Source organism: Ascaphus truei, chromosome 4 (genome assembly GCF_040206685.1).
Source record: "Ascaphus truei isolate aAscTru1 chromosome 4, aAscTru1.hap1, whole genome shotgun sequence".
Classification (NCBI taxonomy): domain Eukaryota; kingdom Metazoa; phylum Chordata; class Amphibia; order Anura; family Ascaphidae; genus Ascaphus; species Ascaphus truei.
This window is the reverse complement of record NC_134486.1, coordinates 176,426,515-176,446,777: the sequence shown is the minus strand read 5'-3', so window position 1 is coordinate 176,446,777 and position 20,263 is coordinate 176,426,515. Positions and strand designations below refer to the sequence as shown.

Below are 20,263 nucleotides of genomic sequence, written 5' to 3'. Positions count from 1 at the left end.
CGTTTTTTCTATAGTTGAAATAGACACAAAGCAGGGAAAAAGCAGGCACTGTTTCTCAGGAAAAACAAAAACAAAATTCAATGAAATCAAGGAGAGCGTGTGCCCATAGAAAAATGATTTAATGGAACCAGCAAAAAGATACACCCTCTCCTTGATTTCATTTAATTTTGTTTTGTTTTTCCTGAGAAACAGTGCCTGCTTTTTCGCTGCTTTGTGTCCATAACTGGTTCTAGCTTTGAGCTCCTTCGATTTTTTGTGCCTTTCACCCTTATCATGTGTTTTCTCTGCAGGTTGATTCTTTGTGTACCGACCCGGTTTGAACTTGGAACCTCTCTGGATACAGACCACGGCTATACGGATCAATACTACTGTAACTTCTCCAAACCAGACCATGGCTATACTGATCAATACTACGCTTACCTCTCCAACCCCAGACTACGGCTATACGGATCACTACAATTTCCAATCTCTCCAACTCCAGACCACGGCTAACGGACTTTACTATTCTAACTTCTCCAACCCAAGATTCTGACAAGTATTTGTTAATCCACTCTCTCCAATCCAGATCCAGCTATGTTGACAATCCACCTGCCAGGCACGCTTCCGATGCTGTGGGTGCGGGGTTTGATACCATCCCACCTCAGTTCCGGTGTCCTTTCTTGCTCGTGGGTAGCACAAACATTACAGTATGCACAGCCCAACGAACATGGACCCCCTGGGGTGGGCCAAGCCCTGACTCCTGATGAAGCTTTTTGATAAGCGAAACATGTAGAGTCAAGTTGCAGTAGGCTGGACGAGCTCCCATTATTGCCCTGTGCCAGTCGTTCCAAACCGAGACCGATCGCAAACCGGAAGTGACGCGACGAATCGCCGGAAGTGACGCGATGCATCATACCAGCAGGGGCTGACGGCAGACAAACGAGCCACTCATCTATAGTCTTATGTGTCTATGCACATTATGTAAATGTAAGTGTAATATTTGCTGCTTAAATATACACATCAATTGAACATGCAATGTTGCACTAAAAGTGTCATCTCTGTTACATTGAGGGAAATCACGCTGAGACCATATGCCTTCTATCAATGGGAAGAACCTAAACCACATTGATTCACCTATTGCTGTTACCCAATTGGGAAAGTGTGAGTCTCCATTTCTGTGAATACCTAGTTGTCGTTTATATTGGAATTACTACACTATATTATTATATATATATATTTTTCACATATGGTGACATCTGCGCTCCCCAAAAGCTACTTCGTACATTGGCAATCCGACTGCCAGGCACGCTTCCGATGCTGTGGGTGCGTGGTTTGATACCTTCCCACCTCAGTACTGGGGTCCTGTCTTACTCGTGGGTAGTGCAAGCATTACAGTATGCTCAGCCCAATGAACATGGACCCCCTGAGGTGGGCCAAGCCCTGTCTTCAATTTCTGAACATTTCCAATACCTGGATAACCACATTGATTCTCTTACTCAAAATTTGGCCACGGTTTCCCTTAACCAGTCACAGTCCAGAATTATTAGACCTGCTACCTTGTCTGTTGCTTCCCCTGAAGCTTCACTCTCGAGCCATGTCTACCCACTCCCAATCATTTTGCGAGAGATCCCCAGGGGTGTCGAGGTTTCCTCAACCAATGTGACATAAAGTTCGAGTTAACTCCTTCCTGCTTTTCTTCTGATAGATCTAAGGTGGCATATATCATTGCTTTACTAAACTGAGATGCATTGGCATCTCCCATCTGGGAGCAGAGACCGGAGATTGTTCAAGACTTTCCACGTTTCAAGAAAGAATTTAAACAAATCTTTGCTACCCTTGGCTGTAAGATTACTGCTGCCTCCTCTTTATTTTAAATTTCTCAGGGTCACAGACCAGTCGCAAGATATGCTCTGGAATTTCAGACCATCGCGGCGGAGACGGGTTGGAACGATGAGGCACTTTCTGCGGCTTTCTGGCAAGGACTCTCGTAGATGGTAAAGCATGAATTAGCTGCTCAAGAGAGAACCACTGTACTTGAGGATCTGATTGCCATGTGTATTAGGGTGGATCAACGCCTTCAAGAAAGGAGGCTTGAGTGCCATCACTCTCGTTCTCTCACATTTACGGCTCTTGTTCCCAATGTTTCCCCTTCTACTTTCCCAGCTCTTGAGGCTCCAGAACCAATGCAGTTCGGATGTCATCATGTAGAGGGAGAGGGGGTTGGCCCGGTATTAAAGGGGTTGCATCCCATATGGCCACCCCCTGACCTCACCAGGGAGGCAATGGGTTAACTGGACTGCGGTCCAGGCATGTGGCTTACAGCTTGTCATGTCAGGAATATGTATGTTCCCCTGTTCCCATGTTTCATTATAATCCTGTATTTAAAGTGCATTTCTGTATCTCTGGTTGTGGAGGTCGCAGAGAGTTGAAATTTGGCCAATATGTAGAGTCACTGTAGGCATTAAAAACTGGCAAATTGCGACCCACTTGGCCCACCAGAACGGAACTTATTAATATGTGAAGATATTAAAGTGTATATGGTATTTTGGATCTGCTCTGAAAATGCAGACTCCATCTGCTATTCTAATAGGTCAGGAAGGGCAGCCGGATGATTTAGCATAAGCCCTGTGATCAAAAGTTAACTGCCCTGATTGATAACACTAGGAACCAAGTACTGATCAAAAGACTCTGCCACTCTAACTGTTTACCTGAGGGCGGAGAAGCATCAAACTGGAGTGGTTTGTAAGTGTTATATCTACGCCTACAAACAATGAAGATCCTGCCAGATACTTCATCTGGTAGACTGGTCGTCGCCCCTGATTTAACTAGCGGGGGGGCATGGGTTAAACTGTGTTTCCACGTTAGGGATTGGATACAGATAATTGATCACCAATAGTCTGTATTCAATGTTAAGAATAGGGTTACAAAGGTATATAAACTGTGTCAACTCTACAGTTTTAGTTGCACTTCTGATTTCATCTTAAATGTCATCGGATTGCTGGAAAATTGCTAGCTGATACTTCTCCATTCCCCAACTCTAAGTAACTGTTACCTTCTTGCCTGTTAATTGTACTATATTGCTGTGTTCACCTTTTTAAGGAATAAATATATTTTATTATATCTAAGCCTCGTTCTGTTCAACCCAGATATTTGGTGTTTATTATAACTTGACATAAGTTACCGTGACACATAACTCTCTCCTTCTGAGAAACAACATCGGAAAATGGGAGGATTGTGCCTTTACTGCGGACTGCCTGGTCACCTGGTGCTCCACAGTCCCACGAAGCCGGGAAACGCCCGTGCACCGTGCCCTAGCTGCGTGTCAAGTGTTCTATTAGCCCACTTGTCTCCTAGCCCAGCGGTGCGCAAACTGTGGGGCGCGACCCCCAGGGGGGGCGCGACACTGCCGACGGGGGGCGCGGGGTTTACAGAGGCCCCGCGCGCTTCCCGAAGGCACTTAAATTAAGTGCCGGGGGAGCTGCAGGGCCTCTGTAAACCTAACTTACCGTGGCTCCGGCGGCTTCCTCCCTGTGTCGCCATGGCAGCGCGGCGTCAAAATGACGCTGCAAGGTCATGTGACGTCACGTTGCTATGGCAACGTGACGTCATTACGCCGGAGCGCGGGTAAGTTGGGGTTGGGAGGGGGGCGCGGGAGTGAGGGGACAGCCGGCAGGGGGGCGCAGGGAAAAAAGTTTGCGCCCCCCTGTCCTAGCCTATCCGTTTCTCTGCGGAGGCCACGCCTCCGTTCCGCCTCCTATCTCATTGGATCTGGTATCCTTTATATGCCCTGCTCATTCATTCCTGCTTTGCTGTGCATAACTAGTGTTATTGTGAATAATAGTGAAGCAAGGCACAAACAACTCAAAATGTGAACAATGATAGTAAGTGCAACTAATAATAAGTGCAATGTACAATATGTGCCAAATAATAAACTTCAACTGAAGACAAATTAATAATAAATGACTCTGCTCAAACCCTCTGGTGGGACCTGTTTCACTGGTTCCAAGAAGTGTGTTAGATCTCATACAATCCAGGAGGAGCATATATGGGAAACAAACAAGAAGAAAACAGTGCAAAATTTAAGTGTAGATGTATTGACAATGAGGTAAATAATAGGGTGTAGTCTTGGTTCTGATGGTATGCTACTCACAAGATGTCAGAAGTAAGAATGCGTTTAGCAGATAGGGCTGCTACCCATGGGGTATACGTGGTGTGTGGATCTCCCTCCAGGCTCGTCTTGTCAGTGGGATGGTAGTGTATGTAAAAAAGGGGAAAGAGCACTACATAGCGCGATCAGGTGGATAATAAACTTTATATAAAAAACAGATATAAAAATGCGCACTTACAATGTGCAAAATTAAAACAAGCGTTTGTCACAATATATGTGTGTAGTGGGTTCACTGCAGCTCTCACCGCCTCCCCTGGATACTCCAAGTCTCCATCGCCTGCAGTGTGAGATCGCAGCTCCTCTCTTTGCGTCCTTCTGTGCGTCTGACGTCACAGCTCTAACGTTTGGGAAACTACGGGTCGCCCACTAGTCCAAAAAGCACCACTCTACGCGTTTCGCCCAGTCTTGATAGACTGCATCCGGCTTCGTCAGGCGTGTGTATGCTTGGGGTAAAAGGTGCCTATATATACCCTATTCTATCCAATAATATAATTATCTAAAACAATTAGACCAATGCCCATAGCGCTAAGTGCAATTTGATTAGGCAAAGCTGTACTCATTATTAAATAAACTCGATTAAAATGAGATAACATTATGAGAGTATGTAATAAATAACCCCAGTGATAGGCTGTATTCAGTATAATTATCCCTATATATTATCGCTATAGCCAAAATAATTACTGTTATCCCCTAGTATAATTTCATGCACCTTGTAATATGATAATTGTTAGTAGGTTATTTTGATAACCGATACACAGAGCACTGTCTCTATTAACTGACCCATTATTAATTAATTATTGAGTCCTAGTTCTCTGGTTTCACTATTTATAATAGTATCATATGCTTAAATATATTTATCCTCCGTGATCAAAAAATACACTTATAGTCTAATTTTATCTCCTCTATTGACGTTTCATGATGTCTAAATATGTATTATATACTCTCATAATGTTATCTCATTGTAATCGAGTTTATTTATTAATGAGTACAGCTTTGCCTAATCAAATTGCACTTAGCGCTATGGGCATTGGTCTAATTGTTTTAGATAATTATATTATTGGATAGAATAGGGTATATATAGGCACCTTTTATCCCAAGCATACACACTCCTGACGAAGCCGGATGCAGTCTATCAAGACTGGGCAAAACGCGTAGAGTGGTGCTTTTTGGACTAGTGGGCGACCCGTAGTTTCCCAAACCTCAGAGCTGTGATGTCAGACGCACAGAAGGACGCAAAGAGAGGAGCTGCGATCTCACACTGTAGGCGAAGGAAACTTGGAGTATCCAGGGGAGGCGGTGAGAGCTGTGGTGAACCCACTACACACATATATTGTGACAAACGCTTGTTTTAATTTTGCACATTGTAAGTGCGCATTTTTATACCTGTTTTTTATATAAAGTTTATTATCCACCTGATCGCGCTATGTAGTGCTCTTTCCCCTTTTTTACATACACTACCATCCCACTGACGAGACGAGCCTGGAGGGAGATCCACCCACCACGTATACCCCATGGGTAGCAGCCCTATCTGCTAAACGCATTCTTACTTCTGACATCTTGTGAGTAGGCATACCATCAGAACCAAGACTACACCCTATTATTTACCTCATTGTCAATACATCTACACTTAAATTTTGCACTGTTTTCTTCTTGTTTGTTTCCCATATACACACATAATTAGTGTTAGCCATGAGCTCCTGCATTTTGTTACGTCTTGCTCCCTTGTCCTGTTTTTCTCTGCAGCTTGATTCTTTGTGTACCGACCCGGCTTGAACTTGGAACCTCTCTGGATACTGACTATGGCTATACGGATCGATACTACTCAAACTTCTCCAATGCAGACCACGACTATACAGATCAATACTACGCTTACCTCTCCAACCCCAGACCACAGCTATACGGATCACTACAATTCCAATCTCTCGAACTCCAGACCACGGCTAACGGACTTTATTACTCTAACTTCTCCAACCCAAGACTCTGGCAAATATCTGATAACCCACTCTCTCCAATCTAGATCCAGCTACGTTGATGTCAAGAATCGGCATCCCCCGCACTCCCCACACAGAGCACTCTCTCCCCCCAGGGAGTCCCTGGACACACAAAACAATCCTGCCTTACCGACCTCTGCGGCTCCCCGCCCCTGCCGCCGTCGCGGGATCACTCCCCTCGGCAATTCCTCTGCTCAACGCCGGGCGCGCCCACACCCTCCCGCGCGCACACCTGCACCATCCACTGGCTCGGTCCACGCGCGTACACGCGTTACGGAGCACACTCATTCTGCATACTCTTCTTCCCGTCCCCCGGACCTCAGGCTCCGCCCCCGCACACCAGACGAGCATACTCAGGTTACCAACAAGACTCATCTGGCCTGTTATGCCTGCACCAATCTGCAATGTCTCCCTGTAGCTCTTCCTGTCCCGCCTCCATTCCTAATTGGACTTTCCTTCTTTATCTAGCTCCTCTAACATGGCTTGGACTACGACCTATCTCCGCTCTCCACTCCCTGACCTCGGCAAGGCATTCTTCACTCTCTCTCTCTACAACCGGTACCAGCAAGTATTGTCTACCTTACTACACCTGGCCTGGCAACACTTCATACCACACTCTGGACACGCTCCCTTTGCTGCGGGTGCGTGTATTACCACTTCCCCCTTCAGCTCAGGGGACGGGTCTGGTCTGCGGGCAGCACCGGCGTAACATTATGTCAAGCCCACAAGACGCAGACAAGACCGAACTTCAACAGTTTTTCTCCAATCTGCTTCAGCAAAACCAGGCCATGGCGGATCAAATTGTGGCACTTACACGCCAAGTCGCAGTACTCTCAGACCGAGTACCGACCGCAACCTCGCCAGATGTAAGCCCCCACTCCGCAAGCGCAGTTAGCATCTCCAATGTAAGGATTCCTCCCCCCAAGCCTTTTGCAGGTGAACCGCAAGAATGTAGGGGTTTCCTAAACCAGTGTGAGGTACAGTTTGAAATGGCCCCCCATCTCTACAATACTGGTCGCAAGAAGGTAGCTTACATTTATAACCTCCTCACTGGCAGCGCCCTAGCTTGGGCTTCCCTGGTTTGGGAGCGACATTCTGATCTTACCCAAGATTACCGGCATTTAAAGCAGAGTTCCAACAAGTATTCGATTCCCCCGCTCGTCGGGAAATGGCATCTGTTTCTCTTCTCCAGATCACTCAGGGACGGTGAATGGTGACACAGTATGCTGTGGAATTCCGGACTCTAGCAGCCGAGACTAACTGGGGACAAGAGGCTCTCATCTCCGTATTCTGGCAAGGCCTGGCAGATCCCATCAAGGATGAACTCTCTCGCCAATCCAGGCCGGATCAATTGGAGGTCCTCATTGATTTGGCCGTCCGAGTGGATCAACGTATCCAGGTACGCCGCTCAGAGCGTCAGCGCACTCGCTTCCATAACTTTCAGGTTCCGTTCTCCAGTACTCCCAGCAGCACTCCTGCTCCCCCAAGTGCTACCACACCTCTTTGTCCTGCACTGGAGTTGCCAGAGCCAATGCAATTGGGGGTACAACGCATCCGCACACCGATACGGCAGTTCTGCCACGCCGGGGGATTGTGTTTCTACTGCGGATCCATGGATCATCTGGTTCGGGAGTGTCCACTGCGTCCGGGAAACGGGATCACCCAGTGAGTACTGAGGGGCTCTCTCTGGGTGAAATGTCTCCACGTCCCCTTCATAAAGGTGAACTCCCTAAGAAACTTACATTTCCAGTCTCCCTTTCAGGAGATAAGTTCCAGACTTCTACCGTCGCTTTCATTGACTCAGGAGCTGGAGGAAACTTCGTGGACCTTGAATTCGCCAGGTTAAAGTGCATACCGCTCGTGAGGAAGAAGGTTCCCATTGCACTCGTCGGTATCGATGGACGTCCTCTTACCCCGGCCCTCATCTCCTTAGAGACAGCCCCCTTGCTTCTGTCCTCACATCTGCACAAGGAGATCTTAGTTCTCGATGCCATTCACGCTCCTGGGATACCCATCACCCTTGGTCTTCCTTGGCTACAGCTTAACAATCCTCTCATTGACTGGACTTCCTCTGCTCCCATCTCCTGGAGGCCGAGGTCAGGCGAGACTCATCAACTGCTGGCCAATACCTCTGTTCCCGAAGTTATTCTACCTTCTGTTTACCATCAATTCCGGGACGTTTTCAATAAGGTACAGTCAGACCTTTTGCCGCCACACAGGACTTACGATTGTCCGATTGATCTGGTTCCAGGTTAATCCCTACCCAAGTCCAAGACCTACCCCTTGTCTTTACCAGAATCTCACGCTATGGATAAATATATCCAGGAGAATCTCAATAAAGGCTTTATTCGTCTCTCCAATTCCAAGGGGCTGGGTTTTTCTTCATCAAGAAAAAGGACGGGTCGTTGAGGCCTTGCATCGATTACAGGGGTTTGAACCACATAACTATCAAAAATCGTTACCCCCTTCCCCTCATTACCGAACTGTTCGATAAATTACAGGGGGCCAAGATTTTTTCCAAGTTGGATCTACGTGGTGCCTATAACCTGGTGCGCATCAGAAAGGGGGATGAATGGAAAACGGCCTTCAACATGCGTAGTGGACACTACGAGTATCTTGTAATGCCTTTCGGCTTATGTAATGCTCCCGCTGTCTTCCAGGATTTCATCAACGACGTCTTTCGTAAGGTACTCAATATTTTTGTTATAGTATACTTGGATGATATCCTGATTTTTTTCCAAAGATCTCCAGGACCATATACGCCACACCTCCTACGTCCTTTCCCGTCTCTGTGAACACCATTTGTACGCCAAACTGGAGAAGTGCACCTTTCATCAGGTATCTACTCCATTTCTGGGGTACATCATTTCCGATGAGGGGTTTATGATGGACTCCGGTAAACTTCAAGCAGTTACTGAATGGCCAAGACCCAATTCTCTCAAAGCCATACAACGTTTTTTAGGGCTCGCTAATTACTATCGTAAGTTTATACAGAGTTTTTCTACCATTGCAGCACCCCTCACTGCGCTCACCAAAAAAGGAGCTGATCCTTCTGCTTTGTCATCCGAGGCCATCTCCGCTTTTGAGACACTCAAGGAAGCTTTTATATCTGCACCTATTCTCCGTCATCCCAACATTGAACTTCCCTCCGTCCTGGAAGTCGATGCTTCTGATTGCGGCTCTGGAGCCGTTCTTTCTCAGAGACCCATGCCTCAAGATAAGTTACATCCCTGTGCATATTTTTCCAAGAAATTCACATCCGCCGAGAGGAACTATGACGTGGGTAACAGGGAACTTCTGGCCATGAAGATGGCTCTTCAAGAGTGGAGACACCTGCTGGAGGAGTCAAAAGAGCTGTTTACTATTCTCACGGACAACAAGAACCTTCTTTACATAGAACACAAATTCTTCTGGTGGAGGGGTTGCGCTTGGTGATAGAAGGTGGTCGAAGGTCTCATTCATCACATCCATGCCACCCTCCTGCTCTGGCGTCGGGGATACAGGGACATGAACACCGAGCAAATTATGTATCCCCGCTATGTCAGTCTCTATCTTCTCCATCCGTCGATTCATCTTCTCCATCCGTTGATCCATCTTCTGCATCCGTTGATCCATATTTAGCATCCGTTGATCCATATTTAGCATGGTCTCCAGAAGCAGATCTATTTTTGCCAGCACAATAGAGTTCCCGGGGATATCCACACTTATCCCATTCAGCATCCGGTCTAACGAGCTGCTTCTTTTGCATGGCGTGCTGTGGACATCTGGGTGGATGGGTGCTACGGAGGATGAGATGGGGGTTCCATGGAGAGAAGCGGCAGCGTCGTCGAAGAAAGGTGGAGGTGGTGACCTGTGTATATCCGGGAGAGGAGAAGCGGCAGCGTCGTTGAAGAAAGTGACCTCTGGATTTTCGTCTAAGCGCAAAGGAGAAAGTGACCCGTGAATTTCAGGGACACCAGCGGCAGCATCGTCGAAGAGCAGTAGAGAAGATGGGCTGAAGATATCCAGGAGAGCGGCGGCAGAATCGTTGAAGCGTATTGGAGGAAGTGGTCTGCGGGTTTGTTGGGTTGGCTGCCATTTGTTTTGCGTTGAGTGTACATCACCTTATTTCTTCTTGACATAATAAGGCTGACGTCTATTAAAACCCTTAGCCTTTGGGGTCAGCAGAAGGTTTTCTTTATTGGCCTTAGCCTGTCGCTTTGGCCTTGGCTTGGAAACTGCTGCTGCCTTTCGCTTTTTCTGTGTGATAGGCACGGCAGAGGCGAGTGGCTTCCGGCATCCATAGAATCGAGATTGATCCATGGAAGCAGATGGCACAATGCAGTATCTGGACAAGGGCAAGATCAGATAAAGATCATCGAGTGGTGGGCTATACAAAGTGTGTAACCTTTTATGCATGGCGACGAGGTAGAGGTGTTGAAAGTGGGCGTACTCTAATGTGAGTCATTAACGTATAAATACACCATCCATTTTGTGGATTCACTGCACATTGAATACACATCGACTAAACATCGAATATACATTCTTGTGTTTGTATTTCTTTCTACTCGCAGCAATGCCTGTTAAAAAGATTTCAAAGGATCTCAGCATGCGAATTAAGGAGATGTACATGAGCGGACACCAAATTGCAGATATCCAACGCTGGTTAGCTACTTCTGGCCTCGTTGTGCCATCAACCACCGTGAGCTATCATGCACACGGAAAACCAGACAACGCACGAGGACACCAACGGTAACTAACGCGTAAGTATATTTATATAACTAAATTTATTTATTTTTTTATAAAATATTGTACTGTAGATCTACTAGTGTACTGTAATAGTGTACTGTAGATCTACTGTATCTAATTTTATAGTTATTTCGGTATATTTATATAACAACGGTATATGTATATTTTTTATATTGCTGCATATTAATAGAACAATATATTGTGTACTATCGATCTACTGTATCTAATTTTATAGTTATTTCGGTATATTTATATAACAACATTATATGTATATATTTTTTTATATTGCTGCATCTTAATAGAACAATATATTGTGTACTGTCGATCTACTGTATCTAATTTTATAGTTATTTCGGTATATTTATATAACAACGGTATATGTATATTTCTTATATTGCTGCATATTAATAGAACACTATATTGTGTACTGTAGATCTACTGTATCTAATTTTATAGTTATTTCAGTATATTTATATAACAACGGTATATGTATATTTTTGAAGTGAAACTTCTTTAGTGGCACCTATTCTGATGGGGTAAAACGGGAGAGATGGGGGACAAATGTGAAACGGAAGTGACGGCAGGGCTTCCCCATCCCTCCCCCCCACACGCCTGCTGTGACATGCGGTGCCGGCGATAGCCGCCGGCGCCACTCCTAACGGCCGCCGTTAACCCCACACGTCCGCTGCCATGGGTGTACAAAGATGGCTGGCGCAGAGCTTCCGGTGCTGCGGGTGTGGGTGTAGTTAGATGGCGGAAGCCCCGCAAGTCCTCCGGCTGTGAGAGGAGGAGCCGCTGCTCAGCCTCTCTCCTCCCTAACTCCGCTTCCCCTTCCCTGTGTCCCGCTGACTGAGCGCCGCCGGGGCCGGAGGTGGAGAGCCGCCATTCCCCCCATACGTCCACACAGACATGGGAGGTTGAAGCGCATGCGCAGATTTGACCGCCGGGTCTCTCAGGCCAGGAAGCTATCTGCATCCGTTGATGCGAGGCAGCGCATGCGCAGAGTCGTCCGCCCCTCGTAGTGGCCTACTACACTGTAACTCACTGGATTGTTGTTTTTCTGTACATTGTAGGGAGACAACTCTTCTGGTCGACAAAATAAGTGAGAAGAATGATGAGAAGAGTGCATTAAGGGTCAAATACACTCTGCAAGAAAATCACAATCTCACTGTATCCGAGACCAGCATAAAGAAGATGAGACGCAGAATTGGATGGAAATATGGACGTGTGAGGTTAGTACTGGACAATACAGGAGGTAAAAGTGTTGTTTAAGAAACTGTACTGTACCTCTAAAACTAATTATTCCTTGTCATTACAGACCGTACCCCATGATAAGGGACGTTAACAAAATCAAAAGAGTGGTCCAGGCCCAGGCATGGATCTTCAGTGGGGAAACTTTCCAGGATTGCATCTTCACTGACGAGTCTACTGTATCGCTGGAGAAATTTGCCACCTTTGCATTCCACAAAAAAGGTTGCATATCTATGAAGCCGCGGCCAAAACACCCAGTGAAGATGCATGTGTGGGGTGCCATCTTTAGGCGTGGACCAGGATGCATTGTCATCTTTGAAGGTAAAATATAAAATATAATGTAGCCTTATGCATTGTACTGTATTAGTGTGCAGTTTTTTGAGCACTTTTCTTTTCTTGTTATAGGAATCATGGATAAAGCTTTCTTCCAAGACAAAATTGTGCCTGAGATTGTGGAATACATCACACGCGAGTTCCCGGGTGGTCACCGTTTCTACCAGGACAACGATCCGAAGCACACCGCGTCAACAGCGCATATCCTTGAGCGCGGTATCAACTGGGTGAAGACGCCAGCGGAGTAAGTGCGGTAACCGTGTCTCATTTTTTCCCCACTGTTTTTACTGTGTACTGTATCTCTTAAACTAAATGTCCTTTTTTTCCAATGACAGATCGCCAGACTTCAATCCGATCGAAATGGTCTGGCATCAGCTGAAGGACCATATCCGAAAAGTCGTGAAACCCTCCAAAAAGGATGAGTTGGCGAAAGGCATACTGAGTTTTTGGAACGATGTACTCACCGTGGAACGATGCAATAAATATATTTGCCATATTGCGACTGAGTTGCCCATTGTGATCGCGCGTAATGAGCAAGCATCAGGAAGGTAGTATGGTATACTGAAGTAATGTACTGTAGTATTGTAAGTACAGTATGATATAGGTAAGTATGGCACAGATTTTTTCTTTCCTAGTAGTCAGAGTATACAGTAGTTCCAGTATAGACTAGTTTGATAGTATTACGGTAACTGCATACTGTAGTCCAATATGGAGTAGCTATACAGTACACAATGCCATAATACAGTATGCACCTACAGTACAGTAACTGCTCAAATTACTTCTTTCCAGAGAGAGCAGCACCAGCCATCTGGTTACAAAGTATTTAACAGTAGTCAGAGAATACAGTAGTTCCAGTATGGACTTGTTTGACAGTGCTAACAGCGTACTGTAGTCCAATATGGAGTAGCTACAGTATACAGTACACAGTGCCATAATACAGTACAGTATGCACCTAACTGCTCAATTTATTTATTTCCAGAGAGAGCAGCACCAGCCATATGGTGCTGAACTATTTAACAGTAGTCACAGTATACAGTAGTTCCAGTATAGACTAGTTTAACAGTACTACACAGCACACAATGCCATAATACAGTATGCACATAACTGCACTAATTTTTTGTTTTCTTGTCTTTTCAGAAAAAAAGGATGGACTGGGAGAGAGGGGGGTTTCGTGTACAGTCTGTGAACTGTTTGTACAATTAAGTGTACAGTATCTAAACAGCAGTAATGATGTACACAAAACCTCTCCTCTCTCAATGAACTACTGTACTGTACACAGAATGAGGAAGAAGATAAAGACGGAAAAAATTATATTACTATATATATTATTATATATTATATATTATTAATTAATATTATTATCAATGTGCATTATTCATGATTATCCACCGGCCCTCAATTTCCATCTGACAGAAGAACTTAATAAAGACTGCATTATGTATTATTCATGATTATTTTTATATTTGTTTTTTTTGGTTCCTGATAAAATAAAATAAATATGTATTTACATTCTTGATAATCATAATCATTGACAACAACCCCCGCCCCCCACACCTACAGTACACCAAAGAAAATGAATGAATGACAAAACAACTTGAATCCGTTAATGGTTTTTTAACTCTCAATTCTCACAGTGCTGTGCAAATCAGATTTACATATCAAATTCGAGAAGGGATTTTTCCAAAGCGTTACCGTAAACAAAGCCTCAAAGGGTTGGAGGGGGGGGGGTTGTGTGAGTCATGCGCAGTAATCAGCTAGCTCCCATCTCAAAGAGGATTACACACAGGCGCAGTAAGGTGACGCTCGGCTAGGGACGGATTAAGAACACAATGGCAAACTTCAGAAAATGAATGACTCTGTGGAGGTGTCTGTCGATAAGAGTTTCAAATCCTTGAGCAAGCCTTGTGTGTGCATGGGATAGGGGGCTACAGGGTACAGCTGCATGAAGTTCAAAGATAATGACATACTTTAATTTCAAAAGGCAGTTCATCATAATAATATGATCCCTACACTCCCAAATACAGTACGTAAAAAGCACACAAATCAACCATGTGCAGTCAAACGCACAGGGTTGCAGTCAAAAGCTACAGCACAGATTGAATATCATAATATCAAGATGGTTTTTGCAGGCTCGTGGAGAAAAAAAAACATTAAAAACTGAGGAGATTTTTTTTTTTTTTTTTTGGTCACTCACTCAAGCAAGCAGTGGTGGGTGAAGTTACAGGTGCATGCGCAGTAATCATCTGCTGTCAAGCAGGAATCTGATTGAAACCAGAAAGACACACGTTCAAAGGAATGGCGTGGGAGAGATGTACTGCACTGTAGATAAGATAAGAAGTTGAAATATCCTGCAGTGCAGCAAATTATCCTGTGTGTGTGCGGGGGCGAGCGAGGGGAGAGCGCTGCATATGCCGAAATGTGACAGTGTTACAGTACTGTACACACCTGTGCGTTTCAACAATTTTCAAATGAGACATGCAAATGCATGTATACTGTAAATATGCAAATTTACAATTACTGCGCACGCACACGCAGACTGTGTACTGACGTAGGTTGAACTGCTAAGGTATTAGACATCCAAGACAACAGCTCGTGAACGCCCCCCTGAGTTTTTAGACGGCATTGCAGTATTGCAGACAGCAAGAATAAAATGCTAATATCACGAGCGCTAAAATAACGCAATTCACTCCGGACTAAAAAAAAAAACGCATCTGACCGAGATTATCAGAGCGCCGCGCATATAGCCGATTTAGGATAAAGGCGGCCGCCACTGTATCCTTATTCATCCTGATCCTAAACTGCCTTTCACCCTAGAAGTAGATGCATCAGACATCGGTGTTGGTGCTGTCCTTTCCCAGAGGAAGAATCCTCAATCCAGATTGCATCCCTTTGCATTTTTCTCCCAAAAAAATTCTTCCGCTGAGTGCAATTACGATATCGGGAATCGGGAACTCCTGGCTGTGAAATTAGCATTAGAAGAATGAAGACATTTTCTGGAGGGCACTGAGAATCCCATAACTATCTTAACAGATCATAAAAATCCGTTATACATTGAATGAGCACGTCGTCTTGGAGCCCGTCAAGCCAGATGGTCATTATTCTTTTCAAGATTCAATTTCATAATATCATATCTGCATGGAACAAAAAATTTCAAGGCTAACGCCCTTTCCCGACAATTCTCTTCGGATGATAAATCTGAGGACCAACAAAGGCCTATTCTCCCTGCTAAGTGTATTCTTATCTGCAACCACCTTCAACGTTCTCAAAGATATTGTACGACAACAAGATCACACCCCTGCAGATTTCAATATTCCCGAGGGTCGTCTGTATACTTCTCCTACACACCGCAGGAAAGTTCTCCAATGGAGTCACTCCTCCAGAGCCGCTGGTCACCCAGGTACCAGGAGAACTTTAGATCTGATTTCCAGAACTTTTTGGTGGCCCAGGATTCAGAAAGATGTCAAGGACTTCGTAGCCGCGTGCCCAACTTGTGCCAGGACTAAGACTCCCAGGAATCTTCCTTCAGGACTTCTCCAGCCCCTTCCTGTTGCCAACCGACCATGAACACACCTGTCCATGGATTTCATTGTGGATTTACCGGTATCCAAGGGCATGAATACGATCCTGGTGGTCGTGGATCGATTTTCTAAACAGTCCCACTTTATGCCTCTCAAAGGTCTTCCCAATTCTTCCAACCTTCCCGTGTATTCATCAGAGAGATCTTTCGACTTCACAGAGTACCCCTGGTTATCGTGTCTGATAGGGGTTCACAGTTTGTGTCTCGCTTTTGGCGTTCTTTTTAAATACAACTGGGCATTTCTCTACATTTCTCCTCCGGGTACCACACACAGACGAATGGTCAAACTGAAAGGACCAATCAGTCCCTAGAACAATACATAAGATGTTTTGTTTCAGATTCCCAAGATGACTGGTCAGAACTTTTGCCCTGGGCAGAATTCGCCCATAACAACGCACAAAGTGGATCTACTCTGGAATCCCCATTTTTTGTAAATTACGGGTTCCATCCTTCTACACTCCCTATCTCTGTATCTTCATCAGGGGTTTCCGCGGCAGACGACAGGATTAAAGCATTGCAAGATCTTTGGAAAAAGGTTCAGGCAAACATCAAGACAGCTACCAATAAGCAGAAGACCCAGGCTGATCGCCACCGTAGACCTGCTCAGGAATTCAAGATTGGCGACAAAGTTTGGCTCTCATCCAAGAACATCAGGCTGAAGGCACCGTCTATGAAGTTTGCAACCAGATTTCTCTGTCCTTTTTCTATCTCAGAAAGGATTAATCCCGTGGCGTATCGTCTCGCGTTACCTCCTTCTATGCGGATCCCATCCGTTTTTCACGTCTCATTGCTTAAGCAAGTGGTCCAGAATACTCACTCAGTTCATTCGCCTCCCACTTCGTCTCATATGGTACAAGGCCAACCTGAGTATGAAATACAATCCATTCTGGACTTAAAGTTCTCAAGAGGCTCATTACAGTATTTGGTACACTGGAAGGGTTACGGCCCAGAGGAAAGATCCTGGGTTCCTAATCATCATGGTCATGCTTCCAGGATAATCCGTAACTTCCATTCCAAATTTCCGGATAAGCCTTCATGGAGTCGCCCGGAGGTCGCTCCTAGAGGGGGGGTACTGTGAGGATTCGCCGTTCCAGCGTTCAGGGACCATCCCCTCACCTGGCTGTACGTTGTGGTCGCTCGTCTAGTCGCCCCGCTGATGCGCGCGGTAGGCTCTGTCCCCGCTCTGTTGTTAAACAACACCAGCATGGCAGTGATGCGCGTTCCAGGCTCCGCCACCGCTCTGATGTCTCAAGGAACCGGCCTGGGAGTATCACACACTCTAAGTCCCGCCGTCTGAACTCTGTGACACGTGCAGCCTGCAAGCAACCTCCTACCTGATCGGCTGCATCATTGGACAAACCTGTGAGTACCAGTAGCCTATGACGATTCACTTCCTGGTTCCACCCCTGCCTGTTATTGGAGTCTCCTTCCTTTTATATGGAAACAAAAGAAACAGCACACAACGCCAAACAGTGAAGCAAGTAATGCTATATATTAGTAATTACAGGGTAATAAATCTGCGTACATCAAAACAGTGGAATAGGTGCATTTAGTGTGTTTCACACAAGTTACCACTCAGCAACTGTTGTCAGAAGAGTCTGCAGCTTGCTTCTCTCAGCGGGGGCGCTACGTTGGTTCAGGAGCAGGATTAATGTCCAAAACCCCTCATCCAACAGTACATCGCTCCCAAGGGGATTTCCCTTTAAGGCAACCACGATCCGTTGCAGGTATTGGTGCTTGGTGGGACCGCTCGTGCTTCCAAGCCGTCTGGTGCAGCTCGTGTTGCTCAGCGAGCAGATCCACTGTACGGGGGTGAGACCTCAGCTCTGCAAGGGTACACTCGGCGTGCCACGTTGTCGCTCCGTCACGGGATACTGCGTGATGACGTCACAGTCTCCGCAGCAGCGAGGGAACCGGCAGGGAGGCAGTGAAAGTCTCTCAAAGTCTCTCAAAGTCTCTCATATGCCCAAAATTACCACCGGGAGTAATACTAGCATGGTGAAGCCAATGGAGGCAATGGCAATATTAAGGCACTAGATAAAAATCATCCAACATGTTTCGTAGAATAAACTACTTCTTCAGGGAATAATTTGGCCATTACCCAGAGGCCTTAAGTACCTAACAAAGATGTCTCATTGGTCAAACAATTAAAAATGGACCAATCATCTAGACTAGGTAATGGTTAAAGTGATAGGGAAAATGAAATCATTACTTTTAAAACAACAACTTTATTAACTACATACATAATAAAAAGATTTTATAAACATATAAACTAAACCTAGCATAAATAATTAAAAACATGCTGGAATAAAAGAAACACAATATTAGTACTAAAATAGATAGTATCAATAAATACATATAAAAGATGCAACTAGAAGTAACAATATAAATACGTATAGACAATAGAACGGAGCAGGGAAAACAGAGATACATAGATCAGTGATATCCCTTGGGTTTAAGTGGAGAAGGGGGCTAGAAATTTTTTTTTAATAAAAATTCCTCTTAATAAAGTGCCCAGATGTCAACATCCTCATTTAACCCCTTAGGGGACATAGTATCTAACTTGTGTATCAAATATGTCTCCTTAGATGATAGTGTTTTAACTCTGTCCCCACCTCTTCTATTTACAGGAATAAACTGAATCCCCTTAAAAGTGAGACTGGACGGATCTTTGTTGTGGTGTAATAAAAAGTGTCTGGAAACACTGTGTTTTTCAAAACCATTTTTTATATTTCTGACGTGTTCCTGGATACGAACTTTAAGGCTGCGTTTGGTTCTGCCTACATACTGATATCCACACGCACATTCCAATAAGTAAACAATGTGTGTAGATGTACATAAAATAAAGTCATCAATATTAAAAACTTCTTGTGTGTTTTTAGAATTAAATGTATGCTTGTCAGGATGTTGGTACTTACAAATACTACACTTACCACAAATATAATTGCCTTTTGGTTTAGGCCCTAACCAGTTCTTTTGTACTGTAGTGTTATTACTTAAAAAAACATCACTAGGTGCTAGCAAATTTTTAATGTTTTTGGCTCTCCTATAGATAAACCGTGGTTTAGTGTCTAGATGTGATCCCAATATGGGATCATTGCACAAAATACCCAGTGTTTATAAAAAAAAACCTTTTCGATGTCCCTATGTACGGAATTATAATCTGTAAAGAAGGCCACATTTAAAATTTCATTTTTCATTATTGGGCCTATTTTATTTCTTGTCTTGGTTCTATTTTGAATTAACATATCTTTACGATCCATGTTACGTACCCTTATAATCTCTCTTTCGAGAAGTTCCTTAGGGTATCCCCTCTCTCTGAATCTCAAAAATAGTTTATTAGCCTGCTTGTCAAAAACCTCTATACTACTGCAGTTATGTCTGAGTCTGACAAATTGCCCTCCTGGAATATTTTTTATCTATGTACTTTTGTGATTACTATTCGCCATCAGCAAATTGTTAGTATCCACCTCCTTAAAGAAGGTTTCAGTCTCCACAGTGCCATCCGCTCTGGAAGTAAGTCTTAAATCCAGAAAATCTATCTGGGTGGCATCCACCTTATGTGTAAACTCAAGGTTGAAATCATTCCTATTCAGGTTATCTACAAATGCACTGGCCGATGCATAATCACCGTCCCACACACACAGGATGTCGTCTATGTAGCGTTTCCACACAACGACATTCCTGTGGTAGGGTTCCTCGGGCACAATGAACTGAGACTCCCACTTACCCACATACAGGTTTGCGAAACTGGGGGCAAACCTAGTACCCATTGCAGTTCCGCAAACCTGCAGGTAGAAAGTGGAAAGAAACAGAAAATAATTATGTTTCAATATGAAACTAATAGACTCGAGAATAAATTTCCTATTTAATGGGTGCATTGTGGGGTCTACTTCCAAAAAGGAGTTGACTGCATCCAACCCTTTCTGATGGGGTATATTTGTATAGAGGGATTTTATGCCACATGTAATCCATACATATGAACTCTTCCATTTGAAATCTTTAAATAAATTTAGAACTGCAGTAGAATCCTTCAAATAAGAGGTTAATTCACCAACATACGGTTGGAGAAAAAAATCCATGTATTGACTAAGATTGGCTGTCATAGATTGTATATCTGACACGATTGGGCGTCCGGGTGGATCCACCAAGGCCTTATGTATTTTCGGCAGGTGGTAAAATATGGGGATCCTTGGGAATTCAGAAAATAGGAAGGCGAACTCTGTTGTTGTGATG

At 44.6% G+C, this 20,263-nt stretch overlaps 1 long non-coding RNA gene across 1 annotated transcript; it reads left to right on the top strand.

Annotated features, from left to right (window-relative positions):
* Positions 1-10,768: 10,768 nt before the first annotated feature.
* On the top strand, positions 10,769-12,394 carry LOC142492019 (uncharacterized). Its single transcript, XR_012800671.1, has 3 exons — positions 10,769-10,880; positions 11,940-12,098; positions 12,185-12,394. It is a non-coding gene; the product is annotated as an uncharacterized LOC142492019 (long non-coding RNA).
* The last annotated feature ends 7,869 nt before the right edge of the window (positions 12,395-20,263 follow it).